The sequence below is a fragment of the Schistocerca americana genome, chromosome 6 (genome assembly GCF_021461395.2).
Source record: "Schistocerca americana isolate TAMUIC-IGC-003095 chromosome 6, iqSchAmer2.1, whole genome shotgun sequence".
Classification (NCBI taxonomy): Eukaryota; Metazoa; Arthropoda; class Insecta; order Orthoptera; family Acrididae; genus Schistocerca; species Schistocerca americana.
The window spans coordinates 263193700-263220480 of NC_060124.1; positions in this window are offsets into that span (position 1 = coordinate 263193700).

Genomic DNA, 26781 nt, shown 5'->3' on the forward strand with positions numbered 1-26781 from the left:
CCACACTGAACATCTAGTGGCCTGACATGTCGGGACACACTCTATTCCACTCCGTAATTGAAAACGGAAACCACGTGTGTACGTGTACCTCACCCCTCATGATAATGTAAATGTGCGTCAGTGAATAAGACCAATAAAAAGGTGTTAGCATGTGGACGTAATGTGCTGTTCCAGTCTCTTCTGTACCTAAGGTCCATCACCGTTCCCTTTTGATCCTTACGTAATTCGGTGCTCTCCGATACACACGATCGAACAGCGGAGGAGTGGTACTCAAGCGTCATCTTTAGGTTACAATATCTCCTGATGAAATTAACATTTTACAATGCAACAAACGGCACTGATTACGTATTTGTTTATATGTTCAGATGTGCTAACAAAACTAACGGGGTTCCATTTTTAAAAAACGTAGGTTTCTGTTAAAAAACATACTTCTATGCATTTTTGTATGGTTTGTATTAAACAATTACACTAGCCCCTCTCCTCACGTTCGGTCTGTGGAATCGGTTCGTCAGTATTTGATGTGGTTTACGAAATATATCCAGCGGTAACGTTAGGTGACTCACCCTGTATATGCAAATGATTAGCATTTCCGCGCTAGTATAAGAAAAATGCAGGAGTAACGCCATCTACATTCCGTATATAAGGAAAGATTAAACAGCGGGTTTCTTATTCAGAAGTCGAATTTGAATGTACTTGTAGGTACCAATCAAGATAGGCCTCTTGTGAGAAGGGAAAAATGTCTACCAACACGTGTCAGAACTCGATACTTGCAGGATCGTTACCTATCAATTCTGCGGTTTATACTCCGTGATACTGCGTTCGCCGTGGTTGAGTTCTCACAATTTGAAGGCGAAACGAGACACTGGATGGCGCCAGGCGGCTTTGCGGGCTCGCAGTGCGGTAACAAAAGTATGTCATAGGAGCAGACACGGGCCAAAGAACACCCTCATGAAGATATGGGCTCTAAATGTGGAAATCCTTTGAGATAAGCTACTTTTGACAAGGGGCAGATTATTATTACGCAGAGCCTGTAAAAGTGTGTCTCAAAAACGGCGAAGCTGATCGAATGTTCACGCGCTACTGTCGTGAGCATCTACGGAAGGAGGTATGACACTGGAACTACCACAACTACTACTAGCCGCTAAATGGTTGAAGGTCCACAATCCTTCACAGAACGTGGGGTTTGGAGACTTTTCTGGTCTGTAAAGTAGGATAAATGGTGATCTCTGGCATCTCTGCCGAAAGAGCGCAATGCTGGTGCGCACATTAGTGTTTCGGAGCATACCGTTCATCGTACATTGTTGAACGCGGAGCTCCGCAACAGGCCACCCCAACATGTTCACCTCTTGAACCAACGACATCGTCAATTACGATTGCAGCGGGCACGGGACGATCGTGTGAACCACACTTTGGCTGCACTGACGGTCGTCTCCACTGATGCCGCCACAGAGGTGAACGGCGGCTCGAAACGAACAGCACGGCACGAACGCAGGCTGGTGGAAGCAGTAGTATTCCATGTCCTGCGGTTGCAGCTGAGAACCACGTACATCCCTTCATGCTTTATGCCTTCCACGACGGCGATGTCATCTTTTATCTGTATAACTGTCGGTATCTCGGAGCCAAAACAGTGGAGCTACATTGGTTTAAGGAGCACTATATTGATCTCAGGTTGATGCCTCGGCGACCAGATTTTCCTGAGGTAAAGCCTACGGAACCCATCTGGATCGTTGTTGGGCGCCATCACCGCATGCGCAAATCAGCGGCCGTTTATTATCGTGAATGACACGACCTGTGTGCAGACATCTGCTACCACGTACCTCCACAAACCTACCAACAAATTGTCGGATCCCTGACTGAAGTGATATATTTTGTCCCAAAGACGGACAGAAAAGCCGTTAAGCAGGTACTCAAAATATTTTAGCTTATTGCTTTGGCTCATTTCCTTGACCATTGTTAGGTTCTGCTGTGGGTGTTGTATCGTAGTAATGAATGGCTGTGTCCAGATAGCGAAAAGTGAATAGAATTTTATTGACACAACACATCAAGCAAGTTGATCATAAATCAGCTTCAGAATAACAAAGCTTAAACACCATCCAGACTTGAAACGAGAATGACACAATAACAGTTTTTAGAAGGTATAAACCATATGTTTATGCTTGGCGTGGTCACTGAGTTAAGTATACTTGTCTCTCACTGCACCACTGACACAGCTGTGGCTGATGCACTCGTGATGATGCGACTGTCTGTTACACTGTAGACTTGGCTAACATAAAGTCCAGAGTGCTCTGCAGGTTCAGAGAATGGAACTCTGAATCAGTCATCTGTGAACTCACGATGTCGGCTGCATGGACAGCAGCCGGACGGCGCTCAATAAAGCCGTCTGGCAGAATAATACCGGGAAAGTCTGGTGACGGCAAGTGGCTCATCAAAGTAAGATGGAACAGACAAAAAAATGTTCAAATGTGTGTGAAATCTTATGGGACTTAATTGCTAAGGTCATCAGTCCCTAAGCTTACACACTATTTAACCTAAATTATCCTAAGGACAAACCCACACACCCATGCCCGAGAGCCGGCCGCGGTGGCCGAGCGGTTCTAGGCGCTTCAGTCTGGAACCGTGCGACTGCTACGGTCGCAAGTTCGAATCCTGCCTCAGGCATGGATGTATGTGATGTCCTTAGGATAGCTAGGTTTAAGTAGTTCTAAGTTCCAGGGGACTGATGACCTCAGATGTTAAGTCCCATAGTGCTCAGAGTCATTTGAACCTTGTCCGAGGGAGGACTCGAACCTCCGGCGGGACCAGCCTCACAGTCCATGACTGCAGCGCCTCAGACCGCTCGGTTAAACCCGCACGGCTAGAACAGACAACATCAGCGCTTTATACAGTGGGCAAAACGCCAGTTGGTGGACGTGGTGGATGGTTGAATGTGAGGTCTGCAGTTGTGTTGCTGGCGTACAGGAGGGGTGGCAACTTGCATTCCATTACAGTGCAGGTGGCAGCTGGGCTGTAGGCAAAAGCCAAGGTTACAGCACTAAGCATGCATCAAACCTAGAGTCAGATGGATTTGTTCGCAGCAAGAAAATTACCTAAGGACAGTGTAGTAACGTCTGGAACACCACGGATTGACTGCAATCAGATGATTGTTGAAGCTTTCCTTGACACTGCAGCAGCTGTAGTGTACCATATGACAAACTGACACACAGGGATGGCGCTATGTTGTCTTTCCCGACGTGGCGCGGTTCCTTCCACAGAATCAGAACGTAAATAATCCTGGGCAAAATATGGGAAGAGAATGAACTTTACTAGATAGCGTTCGCTATCGTCATAAGTGTCAATCATCTGGAGTAGTAATATGTGGCGCTATTCTGTTTACAATGTGGACACCTCTGGTTTGTGTAGCATGTAATTTGAAGAGCAGACTTTACATGTGCGATGAGATCAGGCTACTGGTTGTCCCATGCCTTCGAAGTATCCGTCGCGTTTTCAGCAAGATAATTCAAGATAAATTACGCCAATATTGCACTGGCGTACCACGGTACAGGGAATTTTTGGCCGTTTGGTTGTACACCACATTTTCCAAATCTTTCACATTTTGGAAACATCTGGTCTCTGACTGATGAGAGACTTTCATGCCACCATTAATTAGCAACTTCAGTTGATGATGTCTGCCATACATCAAATGTTGGGGACTGATGATCTCGCCGCTGGGCACCCATAAGATCCAAACACACACATATCAAATGGTACCGAGGTAGGATACGGAAATGGTAGGGTGCTGCGCACAAAGAAAATTATTTTTAAATATATTTATTTACCAGAAACCAAATTTAAAATTACTGTTTCGGTATCAGTACTTGTAATTTGAAATATCAATCTAAGCTCGTGAATTATGAAATCGCGTCAGAGGTACTGTGGAAATTCAATATAATCTTTTTACATGATGTCACAAAGACCACAATATACATACACTTCAGTCATAAAAGAATCATCCAACGTAACATACAGTATAAGAGATGCTCCTATAGTGGCTTTAAAATAAGGAAGTCAACATCAGTAAATCAACAGTGTCTAGTAACAGCAATGTGATCACCTGTCAAACGCCTGAATGACAACCGTTTCCAGCTCATACAGGTGTGAGACATGCAGGAAGAGAGTCAGATTCCGGAGGCATGCCGACATCAGTGCCGTAGCCAGCAGCGCTGGGTTTCTCGGTTGAGGATCCAAGAGGCGAACAACTCGTTCGAGATGGACCCACCTATTCTCTATTACGTTTAAATCCGGGGAGATACGTGGCCAGGGCAGTACAGTAAAACTTAACCTGGTGCTCTTCGAACTACGCACGTATACTGCAAGTTGTGTAACGCATTGCTTCTTCCTGCTGGTAGATGTCATCACGAAGAAAGATAAACGGCATATAGGGAAAGACACTGTCCCTAAGGACAGATGCTTACTTGCGTTGATGCATTGTGCCTTCCAGAATGACGAGATTATTCAGGGAATTCCACGAAGATATTTCCCAGGCCATAACGCTCTCCCTTTGTGAGGAGGAGATGTGTGTAATATACGAGTATGTGGTGTTTGTGTCGGTGGGCGAGGCCGCATATGAAGCTCTTGCATTTATATAAACCATCTTGAATAGAACATTTCTGCAAAATTAGTTGAAAAATAGATACGACATTAAACTGGGTCACATATATGGATGAATTCTTCACTTATTAGCTAAACCAATTACAGTGAAACGCATGCGATGTGTGGCATCTCAGGAAACAGGTAGAACAATAACCTAAACAAACGACATTACATAATGGATATATTCCATAAATCACACTAAATTTTCAGATAATCTCAGAATTTTGTCACAGTCCCATCTCTAGGATAGAAGCTAATAAAATATCTGAGTAAATAACAAAAACACTTTCTATCCCCATAAAAAATTGACATATAAACGAATTGAAAAATAATTAAACCCTTTAAATGACAAAGAGAACACGACATAAAACTCAGTAACTACAGCAGTAGGGTAAATATTAGAGCAACTTCCCCACACATGATCATCAGAATCCTGTAAAGTCATCAGATGACCAAAACGAATTGTAAAATGATTTAAATAAGTTATCTGTATGGTGGGAGAAGTGACAATTGACCCTGAATAATGAAAAGAGTGAAGTTAATCACATGAGTACTAACAGAAATTCGTCAAATTTCAATTACACGATAAGTAACACAAATCGGAAGGCTGTAAATTCAACTAAATACTTAGCGATTACAGTTACAAATACCCTAAATTGGAACGATCACGTAGATAATATGGTGGGTAGAGTCAACCAAAGACTGCGATTCGTTGGCAGAACACTTAGAAGGTGCAACACGTCTACTAAAGAGACTGCTTACACCACGCTTCTCCGCCCTGTTCTGAAGTATTGCTGTGCGATGTGGCATCCGCATCAGGTGGGACTGACGAGGGACATCGAAAAAGTACAAAGAATGGCAGCTCGTTTTGTATTATCGCGAAGTAGGGGAGGTGGTGCCACAGACATGATACGTGAATTGGAGTGCCAATCATTGAAACAAAGGCATTTTTCGTTGCGACGGGATCTTCTCATGAAATTTCTATCACCAGTTTTCTCCTCCGATTTCGAAAACATTCTGTTTGTACACACCTAGATAGGGAGAAATGATCATGTCTATAAAATAGGAGACATCAGGGCTCGCGCAGAAAAATTTACCTGATCGTTTTTCCCGCGTGCCATTTGAGAGTGGAACGGTAGAGAGACAGCTTGAATCCTCTGCCTGGCACTTTAATGTGAATAGCAGAGTAATCGCGTAGATGTAGATGTGCAATAATGCAACATAACCCTTTTTCCACTCAGTTTCCCCCGTTTACCTCCTCATAACCTCTAAAACGAAAGGTGTCTCAGAGTTTCGCTGTAGAGACGAATTAAGATGGAACGACCAAAATGTTTCGCCAGAAGATTATGCCAAACCGCGTACGTAACACTGTTATGTATCATAAGGATCTTAAGCAAATGCAAATCGCATGTGAATAAAGGTCACTTACAGAGTTCTTGGGCTTCCGAGTTTTTATCATTATTAGTTGGCCTGGTAGCTTCCCTAGAATTTTTATCTTAAACTGTGACCGTTTACATAGAACCTGAGAATTTCTTGTATATGCTGATAGACATTGACAATATTTCTTTTGAACAGAAATGAGAAATCACCACTTACAGAGTACAGTGCCATTCCCCCACCTCACTATATGCCATAAGGTCACATCTGCCATATGGCGTGCACCTGTGAATGTAGACAAGAATAACATGGGTTGAAGCTTTGATGTGCGCTGGAATACAATCGAGTCTGTGAAGATTGTCGTTAACATGAGATAATACTCGCGTGATACATCGGACATATAAAATGTCATATAGTGCAAATGTTTTCCATGCTTATTCCATATAGTGCTGACGTTAACAAAACGATCTACTTAAAGTGCCTAACTTCACGTTAACAGAACGGTCTATCTAACAGTGCCTGACTTTTTCTCTTCTTAACCACATTCGTTTGACTTTTCTTTTTAATTTCTTCGAAGTATCTTTGTTGTTGCTGGCCATTAAATATCACAAAACAGATAAACATACCAATGTACCAAAAACAAAACTGGCACAATAGTTAGTAATTTGGCCCCGTAATCATATAAACAAGAGCGAATAAAAGGTTGGCCGCCCGGGGTGGCCGTGCGGTTCTAGGCGCTTCAACCTGGAACCGCGTGACCGCCACGGTCGCAGGTTCGAATCCTGCCTTGGGCATGGATGTGAGTGGTGTCCTTAGGTCAGTTAGGTTTAAGTAGTTCTAAGTTCTAGGGACTGATGACCTTAGATGTTAAGTCCCATAGTGCTCAGAGCCATTATTTGGATAAAAGGTTGTCGAACACAGGAACGATTATAGAAGACATGCTAGGGAAAACAACATCAGGCTTCTGATTGTGTGTTGAACGAGCTCTGCTGTACACACTAAAACGCGTGGAAGCTCACTGACTGATTCCCAACGAGTAGCTCGCTGTTGTAAAGTCAAAAAATGGTTCAAATGGCTCTGAGCACTATGGGACTTAACATCTGAGGTCAACAGTCCCCTAGACTTAGAACTGCTCAAACCTAACTAACGTAAGGGCTTCACACACATCCATGCCCGAGGCAGCATTCGAACCAGTGACCGCAGCAGCAGCGCGTTTCCGGACTGAAGCGCCTAGAAGCGCTCGGCCACGGCCGCCGGCTGTAAAGTCAAGTAACTTGTAAATTTATCAGAAATGATGCCTGAGGAGAAAAGAAGTAATGAGCATGTGACGACAATAAAGACAGTAGAGCATTTACAGATAGACAGTTTACCTAATCTCATTGTTAGAAAATGCATATTGCTTTCTAGAATGTATTACATTAACTTCGATTTTCGTTACTGAATGTAATTGATAGGGGTTTAACAGCGCAAGCGTTAAATTTTCAAAGGTCCGTCATGCGGCAAACAGTTTCACGCTCCGAGTTAACCACTACAATAAGCAGCGACGAAATCAACCAAATTGCTACAGTTAATGAGTGTTGCGCTCCGCCAAATAAAATTTTCAGTGCTGAATGTCAGTACAAACAAGATAATAATGAAAACATTTGTGCAATTCAGATAAACTTGTCGTCGCTCGGAGAGAGAAGAGCTATAGCAGCGGCAGAGCACAGATCTCGTCGGCCACCCCACTACATAGAGCTGTTTATAGCTGAATGTGTGAAGCGCATTAACGGTAATGAGTACGTTTGGTTTGGTAAACAGCATCTGACTGCTGTACGCCACGGATAATTACCAAAACAAGTGAAACTGAAATAATTGTCAGAAACAATTTTTCTGCTTCCAGAAATGATGTAGTTCTTGGGTGAATTGGTTAGTGATGTTTATGTTTATGTACTAAATGAAAGTATCGTAGTTGTTAAATGCTGTTGTAAAAATCATATAGTTTAAACAGACGCAAACACCCTTGTATTAACTGCGTGTCACGTGTGTACTTGAAATAAGGCCCTTTCCTGGCAAATGCTCTAGTGATTGGAAAGGTTTCCGACATAACTCAAATATATCTTATTTCGTAGGGTGTTCCAAAAATGTTTATATTATTTCACAAGATAGCAACTTCCAGGGCATTAGAATATGTAGCCCACGACCAGATGACTTAACTACAAATAACGTACGAGATGAATACCACTAAGGCCTCTGTAAACATTGCAGCACAACATCTGCCTTAAGAAAGGTTACAAATGTCCTGAAGCTTGCCACAGTTGCAAAAAAAGGCGTCTATCAAGTATTTATTAGGTTTCAGCAAATCCTGTGACACTGTCAGCTTGGCAATTGTCGCAATCCAAATTTCTCGCGAATTGCAGTGAAATGGTTTCGCTCATACCTGACATCTCGGTAACAATGGGTCATATCAGGCACCATAAAGCCACAATGGAGGCAAGTAGTATAAGCCGACCCCCAGTGATCGGTATTAGGTTCTACACTCCTGGAAACTGAAATAAGAACACCGTGAATTCATTATCCCAGGAAGGGGAAACTTTATTGACACATTCCTGGGGTCAGATACATCACATGATCACACTGACAGAACCACAGGCACATAGACACAGGCAACAGAGCATGCACAATGTCGGCACTAGTACAGTGTATATCCACCTTTCGCAGCAATGCAGGCTGCTATTCTTCCATGGAGACGATCGTAGAGATGCTGGATGTAGTCCTGTGGAACGGCTTGCCATGCCATTTCCACCTGGCGCCTCAGTTGGACCAGCGTTCGTGCTGGACGTGCAGACCGCGTGAGACGACGCTTCATCCAGTCCCAAACATGCTCAATGGGGGACAGATCCGGAGATCTTGCTGGCCAGGGTAGTTGACTAACACCTTCTAGAGCACGTTGGGTGGCAAGGGATACATGCGGACGTGCATTGTCCTGTTGGAACAGCAAGTTCCCTTGCCGGTCTAGGAGTGGTAGAACGATGGGTTCGATGACGGTTTGGATGTACCGTGCACTATTCAGTGTCCCCTCGACGATCACCAGTGGTGTACGGCCAGTGTAGGAGATCGCTCCCCACACCATGATGCCGGGTGTTGGCCCTGTGTGCCTCGGTCGTATGCAGTCCTGATTGTGGCGCCCACCTCCACGGCGCCAAACACGCATACGACCATCGTTGGCACCAAGGCAGAAGCGACTCTCATCGCTGAAGACGACACGTCTCCATTCGTCCCTCCATTCACGCCTGTCACGACACCACTGGAGGCGGGCTGCACGATGTTGGGGCGTGAGCGGAAGACGGCCTAACGGTGTGCGGGACCGTAGCCCAGCTTCATGGAGACTGTTGCGAATGGTCCTCGCCGATACCCCAGGAGCAACAGTGTCCCTAATTTGCTGGGAAGTGGCGGTGCGGTCCCCTACGGCACTGCGTAGGATCCTACGGTCTTGGCGTGCATCCGTCCGTCGCTGCGGTCCGGTCCCAGGTCGATGGGCACGTGCACCTTCCGCCGACCACTGGCGACAACATCGATGTACTGTGGAGACCTCACGCCCCACGTGTTGAGCAATTCGGCGGTACGTCCACCCGGCCTCCTGCATGCCCACTATACTACCTCGCTCAAAGTCCGTCAACTGCACATACGGTTTACGTCCACGCTGTCGCGGCATGCAACCAGTGTTAAACACTGCGATGGAGCTCCGTATGCCACGGCAAACTGGCTGACACTGACGGCGGCGGTGCACAAATGCTGCGCAGCTAGCGCCATTCGACGGCCAACACCGCGGTTCCTGGTGTGTCCGCTGTGCCGTGCGTGTGATCATTGCATGTACAGCCCTCTCGCAGTGTCCGGAGCAAGTATGGTGGGTCTGACACACCGGTGTCAATGTGTTCTTTTTTCCATTTCCAGGAGTGTATGTTGTACATGAACGGGTATACAAATCCGTAGTAAACTTTAACCCAAGCATCGCAAATAAATGTTTACTTTGGCTCTAAGTATCGATTTTGGGGTCTACCTGTTACATCTACGTCATAAGCTTGGTCGCTCGTTGTCCAACGTGTGTCTAGTCAGACAGCGATAGCAGTGCAACAAACTGTGTTTCAATGGATACAGTTTAGCAAGAAATGTGCGGAGTCTGTTCCATCAGAGTGTCGGACAAAACGAGCTTCCACTACGACTGATCGGCCTAAACGGCGTTCGCATATCGTATTATGCCACTGGCCTCCAAAATCCCCAGGTCTCAGGTACTCCGAGTTTTTTGTGGGGGTTTCTTCCATGTGCTTGCCCTTGCAACAACTGCGCCCAGCTGCTGCCTGCATAAGAACGCGCTCTTCAGATTTAGTCGACGAGTCTGACTACCTTCTGGATCTTTATTTCGTGTCCAGTCGAGAACACACCGAAAATTAGTGAAACGCAAATGAAAACCTTTGATACTAAAACGTTTCTTCGAGCACGATGACATCGACAGCATGTATCTGAGAGAGCCAGAAAATATATTCTCATTCTACTCGGCTGAAATGCAGGTAAAATCCTTGGTAAGCAGTTATGTCTGCTTTTCACCTACGCAGAAGTCACAATGACAGCCCAAGTCTTGCCGTACCGCAGTACACCAAACTACCTGGGAATAACACTAGGAAAGGTTCTAACTTACAAGTGCAGTCTTTCAAATGTAGCTGCTAAAGTCAAAACGAGAAACGACATTGTTCAAAAACTTGCGGGTTCGTCATGTTTTAAGATCCACAGCCCTATCATACTTCTGTTGCTGAATATTGCTATTCGACTTGGATCAATATACTCACAATCAGAGGATAGATGTGCATCTCAACCAGGCAATGCGAATAATTACGGGATGTATTCGGAGTGAAAACACACTAGGACTGACTGTTCTCACCAACATCCAACCTACAATTCTAAGAAGGATGTTCTCCTTAAGCTCTGGAACAACATTAAGAAGAATACCAAGCTATCCATTTAACGATATATTGCATAGGCAGAATACCAACGTTTGAAATCGAGGAAGCCGTCGATGCACATGGCAAAAAACCTTCTCGGGTCCCGTTTAGGTATCAAACATTCATGGAAAATCCTGTGAGAGCAGTCATGTGTAGACAAAAACCATGTAGACGAGAACCCTTCCATGTTCGTACAAGGATTCGACCACCACAGGCATCAATGGAGAATCGTTAACCGGATTCGAACTGGATAAGGCAAACGTGGTTATTTAATTCACAGCTCGGTATGGGCTACTGCAAATTGAGACTGCGATGCCTGCTTAAAGTCAATACATTATATCCTTCCCGACAGCCCCCTTCGATCATAGAAAGGAACTATAATGGACACTCACCTCGCATCGCATGGAGCGATCGAATGGATTGAGCAACAAGATCAAGAGACGCTAGATTGTGCGAGCTTACGAATGATCCGATTTGTTCGCAGATGTTTAATGCATGGGGTGTTAAGAGTGTAAAAAAAGCACTCCGTCTTCAGGCCACGTGTGGCCTACCGGGACCATCCGACCGCCGAGTCATCCTCAGTGGAGGATGCGGATAGGGCGGGCATGGGATCAGCACACCGCTCTCTTGGTCGTTATGATGGTATTCTTGACCGAAGCCGCTCCTATTCGGTCGAGTAGCTCCTCAATTGGCATCACGAGGCTGAGTGCATCCCGGAAAATGGCAACAGCGCATGGCGGCCAGGATGGTCACCCATCCAAGTGCCGACCACGCCCGACAGCGCTTAACTTCGGTAATCTCACGGGAACCGGTGTATCCACTGTGGCAAGGCCGTTGGTTAGGGGTGTAAGTGCAGATATTTCTATTTATGACTGAGGACAGTCTAATAAACAACGTTACATCAGTATTTACTTCACTTACATGTAATTACAGCCATTACGAGTTGTAGATTTCTATGTTGGCTACTAACACCACGAACGTGTGGCGCACATAAGCAAACCATTAATGTTTATTTTCCCATGGGCAGGAGGTCCGGTGATGAAGTTTGGCCGTGTGGACGCAGAACAGTTAGTCTACACCGACAGGCGTTGTGCAATTTGAGTGACGCAGTTATGGCTATGCAGAAAATATCAGCTAGTACATTGCACAACCTTTTGCGGGAAAACTGTAAGACGCAGAGGAAAGAAAACGGATACCACTTTAGGGGGTTAATATTAAGGTGTCGCCAGCTATCAAAATATATTTACTTCTACTCCTAATATTCAGTATGTATTTGGATTCATCATACAACAAATGAAATAAATCCTAAGTGAAATTGTTAGGTGCATACAGGCAAAATTTTAAAACCAAATGCTTCTTCTATAAACAAAAATTTTTTGGTCTTACGTACAAGTTAAAACCTATCCCAAACTACTGTCTCAACTCATTTAAAGGATGTAGTCTTGTAAAGTAAGATGAATCTTTCTTGAAATATCCTAATATACTATTATTGTTGTATGTACACCAGCGGTTTCTAGCAATATTTGAAATAAAGTTGACCAAACCATAATCATGTGATGACCTTGGTCACCTCACCTGCAAAGTAGGATTTACTCGTGTTAACAAAAGATAACTGAACCCACCCAGTTCAGTAATTCAACTGTGTATCATACTTAATGATATTATATTTTTTGTGATCATTTTATTTATCAATCACGATCATGCCGTGTGATCACAAGCATCCTTTCTTTTACATTTACATTATAGTGTGTGACCTACTTTTGTTGTTCATAAGACAACTGAACTCATCTCATTCCGTAATTAAAATATTTTATACATTTAATGATGGCACAGCATTTTATAATCTTTTTATTTCATATCCATCAATATCGACAGTTTTTTATATTTATAAATATTTACAGTTTTGTGTGTGTGTGTGTGTGTGTGTGTGTGTGTGTGTGTGTGTGTGTGTTGGGGCTTACGGGCTCTCAACGTCGAGGTCATCAGCGCCCTGACACACAGCAAAAGGAAAGAATGTGGACAAATTTAGTAAAATGGGAGCACACACGCAAAGAAAAGATGCAAAATGCTGTGTAAGAAAATAAAACGTAAGGAAAACGAGAAAGGAGCGTCAAGGATGCCACAGGAAAATGTATCAGTTTTAGTTCCTCTTGTATTGTGCCCAGTTTTTGTTATACTTTTGCTTTTTGCAGTTTTTGCAAATTGTTTGAATTACTGTATGTTGTAATTCGATTATATACTCATTCGTGGCACAAATAGTCAATAAACTAACTGTATATCTTATTTTTAAGCCAAAATTTTTGACTTTATGTATTTTTTAGATTACACTCACACACCAGGTCAATACTTGTCTTTAAAACGATTATGATATCCTACAGTCCATATACTAGTACTGCACTCAATAGTTCCCAAGCAGAATGTTTACATGTTTACTTCTTTAGTCCAGCGGCCTTGCCTGGACAATTCGGAATAACGCTGCATATTTTTATGTTTCCTGTACTTAACTGCTGCCTACACTTGTCCCAGGCCGGCGGTGGAGTATATAGGTGTGAATTTGTAGTATGTGTGTTTTTGATTTTTGTCTGGTGATTACGCTTTATTTGATTCAAGACACCGACACTTTTTGTAAGTATCAATTTCGAGGAGTGTTGGTGAATTTTCGATGTGAACGACATGTTTTATATTATGTACATCTTTTAGTCTTTTATACCCCCAATTGTGTCTCCTGAAGATGTTTATTTGCGGCGAAACCGGTTGTTGCGTAATAAATTCAATTGTAATAATAGCTGTAGATCACTCTTATCTAAATCTACCTGTGCATAATAGTGTTACCATCTTTACCTGCTTTTGGCTACGTTTTGCTGCATGCTGAGACTCACTCAACCTTTTGGCCTCAGCGAAGAAAACGCCGGATGCTTTCGCAGTTATGATTCGTATTCAGCACGCCTCACGGTAGAAGTGGGAACCTAACTCGGAAAGCAGGCAATTAGCAGATATTTAAGGTATTCATTAAATGTATTCGCAGTTGTGAATAAGCACAGCCATCAAGAGTAGAACAGCATGACGACAATGAAAATTTGTGCCGCACCGGGACTCGAACGCGGATTTCGCACTCACAGTGAGCGGTCGCCTTACCATTTTCTCTTTATCTCATTTTTTTCGGTATAGGTCGTTGTATTTGTTCGCTTGTCGAAGTTTACAGTTGATCAATTAACTCGGTTTTTTTTATTGCAGAGGGCAGATAACCCTCTGACCAAACAGGCTGAGCTACCGTGCCGGCTGGTTATGCGTCCACGACACACGGTCAGACCCAGACTTCCACACGTCGTCAACCATGCTTCTACAACTAGCACTCGTATAATCCCCTGCAGAGGAGACTCTTTACTTGAAAGTAGGTTGCTCGGTGTCGGCGGATAAATACGATATTGCGGCGTCTGTGTTATTTTGAATTACGAAGCAAAGTTTCGGTCCCGGCCGAATTTTCACTGTCGTCATTCCATTCTACAGCTGATGGTTGTCCATGTTCGCAACTGCGAATACATTTAATGTATTTCATAACGGCTGTAGTCGCCGCAGTGCCTGTCCTTTTGCTTCGTAATTCAGATTAACATAGGCACTGTAGTACCGTATTTAAGATATTGTCCTAGTTAGAGACGCAGTGAAAGACTTTTACTTTATTGATTATATTAAACCCAGTGGGTAATTTATTTAGAACATATGGACATCAATATTATGCCACGACACCCCGTCTACAACGATGTCATAATAAACAGAATAACAATCTCGGATCGGATAAGGGTGATGAAGGTTATTTTGAGACTTCTTTTCAAAGGAAGCATCTCACAATTCACCTTAATCGATCCCTGTAACCAGAGAATAGACGCCTGGATGCAGATTTGAGCTCTAGTCCTTCAGAATGTTAGCACAGCTCCCTATCACTGCCAACAACTCAATCGATGATGGAACGAGATACTAATTCTAAGACCGAAGAGTTTGAATCGATGTCTGAGAGGTTTCCTTGTCGCGACTGATTGCTGTACGTATTAGGATTTCTATTGACGTTGTAGACTGGCCTAATTTTCTTCTTGAATAGCTCCTAGCAGATGTGTTACATGTGCTCGTTGCTAGAACCCTAGCGAGAACGTGAAGTATATTCTGTGCCCCATCTACATTTATATATACCAGTTTTTCTGCACTTATTCATACATTCAGTCAAACATCGTGTTGCGGAAATCCCCACATAAGGTACAGTCTTAAACTGCACATTAAAAGGCTGAGAAAGTGCTAATACCAAATGTAGATCGATCGCCAGACCTCTGATAATCGGCTACCTACCCATGGAGGTACCGAGCTACTAGTACGCCAACTTCTAATAAGTAGTGCTAGACAACTTGCAATCTTAATGACAATATTAACTGCTGGACTATATTTTTGTTTACTACTCAAAAATCTGCGAATTCGAAGAAAAGCAACAGCGCTACCTCATACTGGACTCTGCTGTGTTTCATCTACTGCTTCAAACCGAGCATTTATGTAACTTTGTTTATTTCAGCGAACGCTGTCAGCTGTCTGTATACTGACAAAAATGAAAACCTTTTACGTTAAATGGGAATTATATCCTCCTTTCAAAATATGCTATACAGTAGCGAAAGAGTGGCTAGTGAAGTAACTTTCACTTAATCTTTTAAAATCTTTAGCTGCCACTTTCAGGTCTAATTTGTGTGTGAGCAATCTGTTATCGAATTGTTCTGCAGAAAATAGGAATTTGAAGGTTGTTTTAACTTGTCGTATGATGGTTGTGAATTTCACATTTCACCATAAATGTTATTAAGAAGCAAGTGTAGTGACAGATAGGAGTAAAAATGCCAAAAGTCTGAAAACGGTTTCTGTAAGATTTTCTGCCAACATAATGACACAATACTGTAAGCGACTGACTAAATGGATTTTAGCTCCATTGCCCGAGAGCGATGATCCTAAAGACAGTATTGAGTGAAACGGTGCGACGTACATTATCAATCCTAATTGTGGGTGAACACCATAACATATATGTATAAGAACAAAATAGACTGAACAAAGCTTCCTAGTTAATATATACACCTGCTCGTGCCGCGTCAGTTTTGTATCCGTCTGGTTGTCCAGGAATTTCATATCCTGCGTTTCTATCAGTTCTTATAGTAGGAATGGCCTGCGAGATATTAGAAAACTGATAACTAGCACGAAGACTTGCTTAATTTCAGCCTTCTATCAGAATTTACAAGGCTTTTCAGCATAAGTTTTCTTATTGCACAAAGTGCTAGAGGGCAGCTGAAAAAATCAAATCTTACATACGGGCAAGCCATATTTTGTCTTTCTCCATCTACAAGGCTGGCAGGGATACTATATATTTCTCATGGTTTATATAGGTTGTGATAAGATGTCCTTCCTGTCGCCAACCCGTTACCCCCATGGAACCGTATGGTCGTACGATAACTTGAGCCGTGCTGCGGCTCGCGTTGGTGCAGTTTGTAGGTTTCCGCCCTCTGCTGGAGGCCAGACGGTATCGTTCAGTTGTCATAATTACGGTTGTTTGTCTTCTTCTCGTGTTGACTGGCCCCACTCGGTTTCACAAGCGTTGCCTGTCCGTTAGTGGCAGCAGTGACGGTTATCGATATGTAGTAACTGTTGCCCTATCTTTGGGCTGACGTTGTTTTTCCGGGTCGTCTGAGTGGGCCAGTTGAGTTGGGGACTCAGGAGGAGCCAGGTCTGCACAGTGCCAGAACATGCCGGGACCGCTGGCGGCATGCATTGACCGCCAGTGGAAGGGCTGTGGTCATGAGGGTGCACGACCTCATCGTAAACCAGATCCAGCAAACTGTAAGAAGAGTGCATTTCAATCCGAGTAGACAAACCTCCACCATTGTGATATCTCGCTATTTTCCAGTGACTTGGGTTCGTGTTGCTGCTCGTAGTGTTGCCGAGGCGAAGAGCATCGAGTGGAGTGCTTGGGGAAGGCGGATCTGATTAGCTTTCCTCGATTTCTTATTACTATTTACTGCGTTCATCTTGTTACAATTTGTTAAGTTCAGCCAGCGGTAATTTTTCTTTCTTGGTTGCCGCTAACGCTCCAGTTACCTGCCCTGGGGGTTAGTGTAAGTAACGGCAGTATACGTTTCCTCGCCTTGCCGTTGCTGTCTGGTAAGGCGTGTTGTTTTGACAGCTTTCTTCATTGAAGGACGGTTAGTGATTCTTCTACTCTGGTGGTAGTGATTCATTTCTCGTTCTGGGTGCTCTAAACACAGTATTCTGGGGACGTAGTTCCGACCGCCGGTCCCGGCTTTGGCGTATTATTCCATCGTTGCATTTGGTTTATCGGACCTCAGGAAGCTCAGAATGGTTCAAATGGCTCTGAGCATTATGGGACTCAACTGCTGTGGTCATAAGTCCCCTAGAACTCAGAACTACTTAAACCGAACTAACCTAATGACATCACACACATCCATGCCAGAGGCAGGATTCTAACCTGCGACCGTAGTGGTCGTGCGGTTCCAGACTGTAGCGCCTTTAACCGCTCGGCCACTCCGGCCGGCTCTCAGGAAGCTTCAGCAAGATTATCATTAGTCATTCGTTAGACTGCCACTAGTCTGAGCTCCCATCTTGTGAAGTGAATGCAACTCTTAGCTGTCTGTCTCATTGCTCGCGAAAGTGTATGTTGGTGGACATTTCAGAGGTCGATTCCTGGAGCACCGTCTGTGGCCCCCTGGTTCTTGTAAGACATGTGTGTTCTAAAAGGAGGTCTGATGGCCAGTGGTTCAGTGTAACGCTCCTTCAGCCCACGCCTTCTGCGGGTATAATCTGCCTCAGTACCCTTTAAGGAACTTACGTACTGGTTCTTGAGTTCTATAATCGTATTTTACAGTATCTTGTAATGAGTACATTAAAGGCTATATATGCCTAGTTAATAGTTCTGGTGGCCTTCTGGAATAAATCTAGCAGTTTAGTGTTCAGTGGATGTTAACGGTTGTATTACAAAATTTACCATCACCTTATTTCACCCGTTTGGTGATCAGTTGCTTGCTTTTTTTTTTTTTTTTTTTTTTTTTTTTTTTTTTTTTTTTTTTTTTTTTTTAGTTAAACTTTCTATTGTATTTGCTGTTTTACAGCAGATCTCTAATTTTTTTTATATTATTGCCGTTACTGACGTGTGAGGATTTCAGCCGTGATTGTGGTCATTTGCCTTAAAATTCTTATTTGGTATTTGTATTTTAGCAGCAAGTCTTAAAACTTTATTTACTGCCATTTCTGGCGTGTGATGCCTTCTGCTGTGTTTGTGGTGACTTACCTTTAATACTTCAATGCCTGTAATTTGTAAGTTGCAGCCGGCCGGAGTGGCCGAGCGGTTCTAGGCGCTACAGTGTGGAACCGCGCGACCGCTACAGTCGCAGGTTCGAATCCTGCCTCGGGCATGGATGTGTGTGATGTCGTTAGGTTAGTTAGGTTTAAGTAGTTCTAAGTTCTAGGGGACTGATGACGTCAGAAGTTAAGTCCCATAGTGCTCAGAGCCATTTGAACCATTTTTTGTAAGTTGCAGCGAGTTTTAAACAATTCATAATTTATCGCCATTCCCGGCGTGTAAGGCCTTCTGCCCAGATCACAGTGGCTTGCTTTTAAAACATTATCTGCTGTATACGTATTCAATTGTGATTTGCTAAATTATAACTCACTGAAAACACTATTATTCACGCTGTTGTTTATTCATCCATTAATAACGTGTGTATTTTTATTTATCGTTGAGTCTGGAATTACTGATTTAAAATAAATTGTGTGTAACTGCAAAAGGCAACCAATAAAACTGATTATGGCCCCGCACACAATTACAACCTAATCCCGCTTTCCCTTCACTACCAGGTTTCACAACTCATTGCGTGTAGAGTTATTCATATGAAAGTGAGTGAAAGTTTTCTAAATTAATTTTAATAAACATTTTTGGAACAGCGATCAAAAATTTCTTTAAAGGAATTTTTCTTTTTTAAATTCGGTCTTGATCGCACCACGTATGCTACAAGAACATAGGTGACCGGTTTCTGTCATATCACATGACCATTATCAGACCTGTAATTTAATTTAGAAAGTAATAAAAATGTTACTAGATTGAGAATAAAATATGACAAAATGCTTATAAGGATAAAATACAGTAAGACTGGTAATACCCATGGCATCCTTCGAAGATAGTAGGTGGAGCATTCTTCTCAGCTGCTGTGATGTCAACTGGTGCCAGCAAGTGACGGGTATACGCTTCAATACGACGATGCTCCGCCTACCTCTTCTGCCGCTACCTCACGTCAACCAATCAGTGTAAAACGGGTTCACATAATTGTCAAAATGTAAAAAAAAGAAAGTACAATAATAACATAAAAATAGTTAGGTATAAAATATATCTGTACAACAAAAGGAACTACCTGAATATTGTATAAAATATCAATTAAAAGCTTTAAAAAAGCTGTACATACGATGTATTCTCAGTGTGCCCTCTATGGGCTGTGGTGGTACTACCACAATGGTTTCAAAGTCAACGATGTTGTGAAGGTCTTTGGCATTGCGGCATCATATCGATATGTGAGTTGTGACTCGACTGCAAGTATACACCTATGCTAGATTTAGTCTGTCTGTCTTATATTCATTTTATTTTCCACTGGTGTTATATGTAGGCGGAGCATCTTCGTATTTAAGCGTATGCCCGTCACTTGCTGGCACCAGTTGACATCACAGCAGCTGAGAAGAGTGCTCCACCTACCATCTTCGAAGGATGCCATGGGTATAACCAGTCTTATTTTATCCTTATAACCATTTTGTCATATTTTATTGTTAATCTATTACTTTCAAAATTAAATTATAGGTCTGATGATGGTCATGTGATAGACCGAATCAGGTCACCTATGTTCCTGTAGCATACGCGGTGCGATCAAGACTGAATTTTAAAAAGAAGAAGTTTTCTAAATGCTGGAAAATCGTGTATCTGAGCCGAGAATGCCAGCCAGGTATTCACCTTGTGGGATATGGGGAACCACCTGAAAACTGCATCCAGTCTGGCAGGCTCACCGACCCTTGTCGTTAAGCTAACAGGCGTATTCGATCTGTGTGCGGCATAGCTCCCTGTCCTGGAAGCAGTGCTTTAACGCGCAAAGCTCTCCGGGAGGTACAACTGTTATAAATGTCAGAGGTTGAAAATACCGCTTCAGTTGTAAGTTACTTTATTTTCACACGACGGATTTACAACTGAAGCGGTATTTTCAACCTCTGCTATTTTGCTCAGTTGCGGATGTTCTTCCAACAGGACTGTTTGCGTTATAAGCAGTTCACACACTACGACCGCAAATCATGCAAGCGGTTCCTGGCTGACGGGAAACACTGCTATGCGAAGTGCGGTCATGAGGCGACATAGTGTCCGGGAAAAGTACAGTCGTCTGCGTGGATGTAAACTTGGAAATACACCATAATGACACATCATGATACCATACCGATACCAACTCTGACAACCTAAAAGTTACACTGGTGAGAGAGCTCGCTGCGTTTACAGGGCACTTGAGCAGACGTATACGTTGATATACAGAATTAGAAAACATACCTCAGTGGTTCCCTACGTGTAGTAGATACCACACCATATTCAGCCAGACGACACTGGTTGCAAAGCCGGAAATCTGACGTGATGAAGGCGGCGGACGACTTGCGGTGTTTATGCATGTATTTGCATGTTCTCCTCGGCCGTCCGTTTCTCCTCACACTCTCACACCAGCTAGCCGTACCGAAGATCAAAGCACACAGCAGCAACACTACGCTATCTCTGTAAGCCTCTAGATCTGGTCAATTTTCAGCAGGAGTAAAAGGTTTTCATATGTTTCTCAACCGTAAATCCCCTGCCTCCATTTATTAAACACACTGAATTGTGAATTTATACACTGAGTTAAAATAAAATCCCAGTGTATTGCTTATTTAGTAAACAACTATGTTGCTCTAAATAAGATTTGAGATCTGGAAATGAGCCTGCCTTGAGAAAAATAAAAGTTTCATCTTTTATTTACCCTTACAAGGTTCAGAGAAATTCCACTATCAGCTGTTGACAAGTTAAAAGTTGCGTGATAATACACATAGTTTTCTGACTGAGGTCGTTGTATTCACAACATCATACATTACCTCAAGAGCAAATGCTGTTGTTCAGTAGCTGGCCGGCCATTGGTGGCCGAGCGGTTCTAGGCGCTACAGTCTGGAACCGCGTGACCGCTACGGTCGCAGGTTCGAATCCTGCCTCAGGCATGGATGTGTGTGTTGTCCTTAGGTTAGTTAGGTTTAAGTAGTTCTAAGTTCTAGGGAACTTATGACCTCAGCAGTTGAGTCCCATCGTGCTCAGAGCCATTTGAACCATTTTTTTTTCAGTAGCTGCCTGTCATCTACAGTGCTGCTAATATTTTCGTGTGGTCTGCTATCTGCTAAAAGTATGGATTCCTCTATAGTGTGTGGCTTGTAAGACTGTGGTGGCCTAACAGAAACATACTTTTATAAATATTGCATGTAAACTGTCATGTATTTGATTATACTACGTGTATTGACTCAAGGTTGTACTAAAAATGGCAGTACCACCGAAATAACATTATAGCACAAAGAATAATAAACTTTTAGCAACTAACAAGAACTAACGATTTATTGTTCTGTCATACTGTGACCTATATTACGCTGAGGCGCTACAATGCGGAAACTATGACAAAAAGGACCTAAGCTCTCACTTCCCAGTTTTAAGACAGACGAATCACAGTCGGTCCACTGCCGACCCTTCGTTTTGTTACCATGCAGACCTTTCTCGTAGGTCCGCGGAAAAATCCCCACACGCCGGCCGCGGTGGCCTAGCGGTTCTAGGCGCTTCAGTCCTGAACCGCACGACAGTTACGGTCGCCGGTTCGAATCCTGCCTCGGGCATGGTTGTGTGTGATGTCCTTAGGTTAGTTAGGTTTAAGTAGTTCTAAGTTCTAGGGGAGTGATGGCCTCAGATGTTAAATCCCATAGTGCTCAGAGCCTTTTGAACCATTTGAAAAATCCCCACAAAGTCTCTGGAATCCCGCCTTAGCACTCTTACAGGTGACACCGCATGAGGCTCCCAGAGAAGAACAGTATTGATACGCACGCAAGAAATTTTCCATATGAGATGATGTCATGTGTCAATTGTGACCAACAAAGTGCCGATAGAACACATGTGATTGCTTACCTACACATAAGCAATCACCCGATTCTACCGAGGTCTCCGAGAAGACACCATCACAACAAACTACTGACGAAAGTCCAGTTCTACGGCAAGCTGCTGCCTGTATGACGCGTCACCGAGAAAATTAAACTGAGGATCAACTTATATACTCCGCTAAAAATTCGTTGTACACGTGCATTTATATCTACATCTATTGTCCGCGTGGCAGAGTGTACTTCGCGTACCACTTTTACCTCCCCCCTTCTTCCTGTTCCAGTCGCGAATGGTTATCGGGAAATCGATTGTTAGTATGCCTCCGTATGCCATCGAGCATCACTAATTTTATCTTCATGGTATTTTCGAGAGTATACGCAGAAGGAAGCAGTATAATGGTTGATCCTTTCAGGAATTTACGCTCCCGCAACAGTAAACCACACTGCGGTGTAGGTCGCCTCTCTTGCAGTGTCTGCCAGTGCAGTTGGCGGAGGGTCTCAATGACGCTTTCACAGTGGATCTTATCTGTTTCCTGTATCAGTCCTATCGTACGGCTCCCAGACTGACGAACAATATTCATATATTGGTCGAACGAGGGTTCTGTAATTACCTCCTCTGTAGGTGGACTACACTTCTTGAGGCATCTGCCTTACGTCTGATTAGTTTATATAGTCCCGACACTTCAAACTGATTCCTGTACGCACTCCTGCATATTTTAGAAATACTTCAAGAGACTCATACAATAATGGATCTTTCTGCCTATTTATGTGTAGTACATTACATTTGTTTTCGTTGCTTGTCTAATGCCAATCCTTACACCAAGGGCCGATCCACTGTAGAACTTCCTGTATTTTACAGTTTTCTGCAAATATCAATTTTTTTATACAAGACCATCATCCCCGGAACGCGTAATGGAATTTCCGACCTTATACCATATCCTGCAAAACTTAAGATCGAGGTAGATAAATGAATGTAACATATTAACAATTCTGTGGAAACGAAGGAAAGTGCTGGATCTTGTTCCTGCACTTTCCAGTTTTTCTTCAATTACTATTTCTTTTTATACAAGATCGTCATCCCCGAAATGCGTAATGGAATTTCCGACCCTATCCCCTAAACTGCAAAACTCAAGGACGAGATACGTAAATCAACGTAAGATATTAACAACCCTGTGGAAACGAAGGAGACCGCAGCGTTTTGTCTTCCAGTTATCCACACAGAGATGGAAGTCCCAAAGCAGCAGATCAGTGAGACTATAATGCCAAATGGGGGCTGGCGTAGCCACAAGAGGCAGTAGAAGGAACGGGAAAAGTGTATATAAGTCAGTGAGCAGCTGTGGCTCACGGTGGGGGTGTTGTTCATTACAACATAGCACAGAGACGTTTGGATGACGCCACATGGGAAGAATCACGGCGAAGCTGTAAGGAAGATGAATTGTGCCAGGTGTAGCCCAGGAGTTTGGTAAGCCCACAGCGTTGTTCCACGTGCAAGGGGATCGTTCGGAGCCATTAGCACTGTTGCCAGAAAGAGATGAGGTGGTGACCACGGTCAACTGCAGCAGTGGATGACCGTTACATTAGGCATCAGACAAAAAGGGATCTGCATCACACATCTGGTAGAACTACAACTGCAGCAACATTTAACAGGACTGCAAGGCACGCAAATTCACAGCCACGCTGGGACGGTGACTGTATGAGGGTAGCCTACGTGCTCGACGACAAACGTACTTTAAGTTGAATTAACACCCTCACATCAGCGGCACCGTTTGCCGTGGTGCCAAGAGCATAGGAACATTTATTTATTTACTTACTTATTTATTTCATTAACAGTACAGAGTAACCCACCGCCTTGAAATGTAAGGTGGGTCGGATGCTTCAGAATCTAACAGCATTGTTACAGTATTATTGGTATACAGTTGTTAATTCCTTCTTCGAACAATAAATAGGGATTTGTCTGAGGTTACAGCGAAATGAATGCTCAACAATTGTGAAAATGATTCGATATAATTTTTTACTACCTAGTTGATGAGAATATAATTTATAAAAGCTAAAGTCAAAGAAAAATAAAACAAAAAAGAAAATGTAATATAATGAGTGTGGAGAAAATAATTTGCAGTATGTAGAGGGAAGTGATATGATGTATTTGGATGTGCAATATACTGTAAGTAGCATGTTGGTTGATAATGGTCTATTTTACCTATTTCAAATGAGAAGGTCTCGGTACAACCTCGAGCTATTTTCATCTGAAATGGTTTGTGTTAATGTATGTTTACACAAATTATACAGATTGACCACTTCATACATGAATTTCAGCTTTACATGAGATAAACACTTATGTTTATAATTTATTAGTAGAATTAGAACATAGTGCATTGCTACTTGAATGCATTATTCCTTAAATAACTTACTACATTACTAATACATAAAATTCATTGATTGTAGCTTTGAATAGAGAAGAGAATATACTTCTGTCTGCACGCAGTAAGACGACCAATACATTACTGCTTGTGTGCAGTATACTTTAAACACTATGCAGTATGTCATCGGGGAGGAGGAGCCTCGGAATAAAAGTTCTTCGAGCCTTCTCCTCCTAAGCGACATTACCTTATTACTACCGTCTTAGCATGTGGTGTCGCTGTTTGTTTATTTTATACTGTTGTGTTGTTTGTGACTGTGTTGTGGCATATAGTGTCATGCATTGCTGATTTTGGTCCCTTACATGTTGATCCCTTCTCAGTCATGTTCACTTAGTGTTCCTTCCTCAGTTTCGGAATCTGTGGTCGTGTTTGTGACCTCCAATGTGGTGTGTTGTTTGTACTTGTCTACGCCTCCTTCCATATGGTTCAAATGGCTCTGAGCACTATGGGACTTAACATCTATGATCATCAGTCCTCTAGAACTTAGAACTACTTAAACCTAACTAACCTAAGGACAGCACACAACACCCAGTCATCACGAGGCAGAAAAAACCCCTGACCCCGCCGAGAATCGAACACGGGAACCCTGGCGCGGGAAGCTAGAACGCTACTGCACGACCACGAGCTGCGGACCTTCCATATGGGTTTTGGCGCTTGTAGTCTTCGTGCAGAGTGTTCGATGCAATATCGACTACGCTATTTATTGTGTTTCACTAATCGGGATTACGTATTATTCTTGCTATGTCATTGTCGTTCAGTATAGGTCTCACTAGTGCTTGCGTGTTGCACAGCAGTGTGACATGTTCTGGTGTCCCAGTTTCTCCGCATGCGCATACCTCATCGTCAGTTAGTCCCACATGGTTTAAATGTACCGCATTCGGCCCGTGACCTTTCAGGAAATGGACCATCCCCCGGCTTGGGTCGACATGTTTCAATTGTAATCTTCCGAGTACGTCAGGAAAGAAAGAGAGTAGGCTACTCCGCGATTTTTGTCAGATGCATCCCACTCTCTCTGCCATGTTTGAATCCGACATTATTTCATTTGTGTTTTGTTCATAAAGTTGGTTCCCGTAATTTCGGTGCCGTTATCGAGCCTGTCCCTCGTAAGCCTGTAAAGTGCAGCTCTATAACGTATTGTTATGTGTATAGGGCAGGTTCCCATCACAACGCAAGTGACTAGTGACGTAGTGTTGAAGGCTCCACTCATTCTCAGGAGAACACTACGTTGACCTCGTCTTGCAATTGTCTTGTTAGTCTGTATGTTCAGTCTGTAAGCACAAGCACTTGCGGCGAAGCAAGCGATGGATTCAAATGTGGCAATGTGGTAGGTCCTTATGGTCTTAATAGGTAATTTTTATTGATTTGTGTTTAGTCTTGCTAGTTTGTGCATAATTTTGGAGGCTTTGTCAATTCTCAGTTTTGTGTGATGGTTGAAAGTCTGTTTTCCGTCAAGATGCTGTCCGAGATAACGTGTGGCTTGCTTCCTCTGTATGCTTGTATTGTCTAATTTTAGAATTGGACTCCTCTGTAGATTCGCTCTGAGCAGTAAATATACAGTTATACTGGGACCTTTTTTTTGTTGTGTATGATGTCGAAACTATGAGCCTCATGGATAAAGGGGTGACCCGGCTGAGTCACGCAATTTGACTTAGTCTGGCCACGAGGTGTGGCCGTTAATTGCAGGCATTGATCATGTAGGCTGACGTGAGGATCAATGAAGTATACTTGACTGGATGTATCTGGAACATCTTAGGTGATTAAAAGTTAGTAGACAGGAATAAAATTAAATATTTAGCTTTAATTCAACATCAGCGGTGAACGTCGATCTTGACTTTGTACAATAATATTTACAAGTCCAGTTATAGACTGAACTGCGAATACTGCTTTACAATTCTGATTGCTTCATACATATAGATAAATTGGCAATGTATAAACTGTATGTGCCGCCTGGCTAGGTCGTAGCTACTGACTTAGCTGAAGGCCATGCTAACTAGCGTCTCTGCAAATGAGATCTCTGAAGCTATAACCAGTGAACCACTCCTATTAAAGTCGGCTGTAGAACTGGGGCAGTGCGCTAGCTTGTCTCTTAAGACCAGCCGAGCGGCGGCTCTCGGTCTGCTACCGTCGACAGTGGCGACTCGCTGGCCTGGTGTGTACTGACAGAGCATAAAACATGTTGCACA